The 5,449-nt window shown below is 35.5% G+C and overlaps 1 protein-coding gene across 1 annotated transcript in view; it reads right to left on the minus strand.

The window, feature by feature from the left end:
* Positions 1-3,688: 3,688 nt before the first annotated feature.
* Positions 3,689-5,449, minus strand: part of LOC127876100 (integrin-linked protein kinase-like) — a 31,129-nt gene continuing 29,368 nt past the window's right edge. The window contains exon 10 of the transcript XR_008047648.1: positions 3,689-4,062. The gene's annotated coding sequence lies outside the window, so the exon portion shown is untranslated. The remainder of the gene's footprint in view (positions 4,063-5,449) is intronic.

A 5,449-nucleotide genomic window follows, 5' to 3' on the forward strand; every position in this document is an offset into this window, starting at 1 on the left:
TACTCTGATATAGTTACAACAATTCAGTTTTATTTTTATGTTAACTTTACACCACACCTGTTAAGTTTTTATAAGTTTTGCATAAGCCAGCGTTCAGCAAACAGTGTGCACGTTTTTCAACGTCATGCATTACGTCGCGCAAGATATCAAGGTGAACCATTGTTCCCTCTTTTGCAGTAGTCATGATAGGGGACTTACATAATGTATTGTCAATTATGCATTTTAATTATTTTTTATCAATTTAAACGTAAGGGCTATTGATGGTAAAATGTGTACAATGTTAGACAGCTGGAAGGTCTAGACAATACCATCCGTTCCATCCTTGCCCCAGCACTCCCAACTGTACAGGCGATGAAAGTGTTGATATAAAGTACTAGTATGTTTAAATTAAGTTTCATTAAAATAACAAATAGTTTTTGAATCAGCAGGGGCGTAGCTGGCCATACGCAAATACGCACGTGCGTGCGCTGTTTGGAAAAAATACAAAATTAAAGTGATCGAAAAATGCAATAAAATGTGATGCCTAACCGGGTTAGGCACATTTTCTATGCGAGAGATGTGTTTTCATATCGAAAACACTTAAAATGTCTTAAACGTTTTTGTGTTTTTTCGACTTCATAGAATACGCATGATTTACCATTTGCGAGGCCACGGTCTTTTGGTGATGACTATAACATAACATTATTATCGACTGCGCTTTATCGTTGTTTTCTACTATAATTGTATCCGAATGGATTGTTTACGAAGCGGGCGATTTTAAGAATGGCTGCTAATTTGATGTCGCCCCCGTACAGAGATGTTTTCGACAGAAACTCAGACCAGCCAACATCCAGTACAGATAAATAACACAATTGTTGACTGCTGACGGAGCAATGTTCATTCGTATAAGTTCCCTGTAAGATAGGTTAAACGTTTGTGTCCTCTGTGCAGGCAAATTCATACAATTTAAACTATTTTCCAAATTATCATAATTTTGTAAAATACTGAGGTATAACAGTTTCAAATATAATTTCTATGTTCCGGCAAAGGTTTAAGCCAACAGACACGCTTTACTATATTTCATGATCACACATTTGACATGTTTTTTATATATCTGATTCTCTGTCCGATAAGTTATGTTTCAATTCGGCATTCAACCCGAGGAATATGAATTTTCCGATCAAGGTACCTTAGCATTAAATCTGGTAGTTTGCAGAACTGCTGTTGCAACACTAGATGAACTAGCCAATAACCACGGGGATGTAAAGGCAGCTGGTTACAGTAATGTGATACAACAGTTTGGGTTCATTGTGACGCTAGTCGCAGTAGAGCGATCCTGAGTGGATTGGTCGCCCTTTCTAAGATGTTACAGGATAAAGAGTTCGCCCTTGTAGAAGCAACATCAGAGGCTTGAACTATCACTGGCATGTTACAGCTATATTACATAAACATTTCTGAATTCTTACACATTTCATGGGCGGGTACAGGATTTCGTGTTGTTGAGGTTGTGTAACTTTCTGATAGGGGAGGGCCGTAACTTTTACAAAAAAAAAGAAAAAAAACGTGAATTCCGCATCTTGTTAGGTAGTTCTGCTTTCATTACATATAAATCTCGCACGCAGCGTCGAATTTTAGCCAAATTTAGCCTTTCTATATTCAAAATCGCCCTTTTGTACACCGGGTCCGCCCCCGCCCGAATCCGCCTATTCATTTAAAGGGCCGTCCAACAGATAAAAGCGTCGTATCGACGCGAAACGACATTTTGGGATACTACGAGGATTGCTTATATAGCTAAAAAAATACATTTAAATATGAGCGTGGATGGTCGAGTGGTCTAGGCGGGAGGGTTTTTACTCCAGGAATCCAGGGGCCAGTGATTCGAGCCCTGTTGAGGGTTACCTTTTTCCTTTTTTTAAATTGTATTTTTGTTTGTTTACTGGAGATTTTTAGTTCAAATGTTTAAATTTATCAATTTAAAGCATTAATGACAAGCTTCAACACATGCCAAAATCTGTTGAACGGCCATGATTATGTCTCTGAACTTGTTCATTTACAGACAAGGCAGTTATGTCTACAGAATCAAATTCAGCTTTATCCTCAAACAAAAGATGTGTTTGCAAAACACAATGCCCCCTACTGCGCCACTTTAAAGCCATATATTTTACCTTTGACCTTGAAGGATGACCTTGACCTTTCACTATTCAAAATGTGCAGCTCCATGAGATACGCATGCATGCAAATTTGGAGTTGCTATCTTCAATATTGCAAAATTTGACTTTGACCCTTGAAGGATGACCTTGACCTTTTACCACTCAAAATGTGCAGCTCCATGATATACGCATGCATGCAAAATAACGAGTCACTATCTCTCAATATTGCAAAATTTGACCTTTGACCTTGACGGATGAGCTTTACCTTTCACCACTCAAAATGTGCAGCTTTATGAGATATGCATGAATGCCAAATATCAAGTTGCTATCTTCAATATTGCAAAATTTGGCCTTTGACCTTGGATAACCTTGACCTTTCACCCCTCAAAATTAGCAGCTCCACGAGATACACATGCATGTCAAATATCAAGTACTATCTTCAATATTGCACAATTTGACCATTGACCTTGGAGGATGACCTTGACCTTAACCTTTCACCACTCAAAATGTGCAGCTCCATGAGATACACCTGCATGTCAAATATCAAGTTGCTATCTTCAATATTGCAAAAGTTATGGGCAATGTTAAAGTTTCGGACGGACAGACAGACTGACTGACACACAGACAGACGGACAGTTCAAAAACTATATGCCACCCTTCAGGGAAAAAAAAAAATATGGCGAAAGTTAAAGTTTTCGGACGGACGGACAGATGCCATATATTTTAACCTTTGACCTTGAAGGATGACCTTGACCTTTCACCTTTCAAAATGTGCAGCTCCATGAGATACACATGCATGCCAAATATCAAGTTGCTATCTTCAAGCAGACGAGATGGTGTGGGATGCACTGTATGAAAAATCTGTAACGCTTGCCGAGGAGTATGGTATCGACCAATCTATGCCTCGACACGCTGGTAGCCATGGTCACATGCCAATGCCCCAGCCGCTACCCCATCCCAATACTGGAAGACGAACATGTACCTTCCCTTCATTGATCATCTGTTACAGGAATTAGACTCACGGCTACTGCAAGGGCATGCACGATTCAATGTTCAATATATCATACCAACCAAGGTGCGTACATGTCTAAGATATTTCGTCTAAAAAGGCATTTATTTATGTAGTTCCATGTCTGTAGCTAGTGACTGCTGAAAATAACATGATGTTGAATTGCAGTTATACTGTAACTGCATAATCAGAAATTTACGGACATTCAGAGATAGATCAACGTTTGTCAAATAAATTATTGTGAATGTTAAAATAATAATAATACATATACGTTTTTAAACGGTCAATGATTATATACAATTAAGTATATGTAAATCAGCGATAAACAAACATTAATCTATTTAATGTTCGGGTTATGTTTTGACGATACAGTGATATAATCTAGTCTAGATGCAAATATCTCAGTAAAATTCAAACTAGTTACCAAATAGTCTACAAGGTATTCGACATGGGAATACTAGTTTTTAAAATGAATGACTTCACTCAACCATCTCTTGTATTCAATAAGTCAGATAAGATAAGAAAGAAAGTTTAAACGTGTATATTTATTCAAAAAGCAATAATACTTGATATTCTAAGGCAAAACTTCTATCAACTGCATAAGGCAAAGTGATCGAACTGACATACAAAAGATGTCTTTTACCAATGTTGTCTTATCACTCCAACATGCTGTCCGTATCAATGAGCCATCAACTTGAACTATAAAATAACTGAACAACACAGTTACAACATCCAAGAAGGATCTTTGTAGTTAACATACCTGCTTACTTAAATGAAACTAAAGCATGGTGGCCACAAGACATCAGTTGTAAATATAAGTATAAATTCAAAAAAGAAGAATAGAAACCAGAAGTATAAGTTTATCTTAAGTTTCAGCACACTGAACAAGAATCCATCAATTTGAATGCAAAATGTCACAATAACCTGTAGTTACTTCCATATAAACTTTACTATAGCTCAAACATTTCTATACACAGTGAACTACCATGCTTAAAAAAGGACTTACAAGTAAAGTAAGAGAACTTAAACATTATAGTATACAATAAACATACACATGATACTGAATTAAATACATTATATCTACTTTATACAAAATTCTGATAATTGTATTTCCAATAATTATACATATAATACCAAACAGGCAGATATAACAGGACTATCTGCCACCTGACCAGCCATACAATTAACATAAATATATAGAGAGCACCATTATTTAACAAATTTATTATTATATCATTTTTATAATGAAATATAAGAGTTTAAATTCTATACACACTTAACAATGGCATGCTATGATTATTTTTTAAAAAATAAAGGCGAATTTGTTAAATACTCTGTTAACTATTGGAATTTATTATTTTCTTTCACATAATTGGGTGTGCTCTGTGAAAAAGGGGGCTAAATTGCATGTGCGTAAAGTGTCGTCCAGATGGCTATGCAGTCTAATCAGGGACGACATATTACGCAATACATTTTAAACAACTTTTCACAGAGCAGACCCATTGTACGTTTAAACACTTTATGGTTAAATATAAAATGATTAAACATAAATATTTATAATATGACTTAATGCCACATTTTTTATATTTCTAATGACCATCTTATCAAGTAAACTTCAATAATTGTTTTGAAAGTACATTTGCCTTGTATTCAAATTAAAGTACAATATGTGAATAATTGGAAAAGTTACATGAACACACCTACAAATTGCAACAAATAATATAATAAGGAAATACATAAGATCATGATGTAAATGGGCACTTGCATTGCAAAATGATGTTATTCAATAATAAATCTGATCTATTTCTTAAACACAGACTACTGGTAATAATCTTCAACAGAGATGTTTTCGTCAGAAAACACAATGCCCCCTATTGCGCCGCTAAATTTTTTTTTTTTTTTACCTTGAAGGATGACCTTGACCTGAACTTCCACCACTCAAAATGTGCAGCTTCATGAGAACGCCGCTTTGAAATTTTATAATATTTTTTTACCTTGACCGTGAAGAATGACCTTGACCTGAACTTCCACCACTCAAAATTTGCAGCTTCATGAGATACACATGCATGCCAAATATCAAGTTTCTATCTTCAATAATGCAAAGTTAGGGCAATGTTAAAGTTTTTTTTCGGACGGACAGACAGACTGGACATACACACACACTATGACGAGGACAGTTCAACTGCTATAGCCACCCCAACGGGGCATAAAAACAGTAAAAACCTTAGCAATTATACAATAATTAGAATAAACAAAATACCTTTTTTAATAAGTAAATGAAATCAACCATTATAGATAATCCATTTTCATT

This window comes from Dreissena polymorpha, chromosome 4 (genome assembly GCF_020536995.1).
Source record: "Dreissena polymorpha isolate Duluth1 chromosome 4, UMN_Dpol_1.0, whole genome shotgun sequence".
NCBI classification, from domain to species: domain Eukaryota; kingdom Metazoa; phylum Mollusca; class Bivalvia; order Myida; family Dreissenidae; genus Dreissena; species Dreissena polymorpha.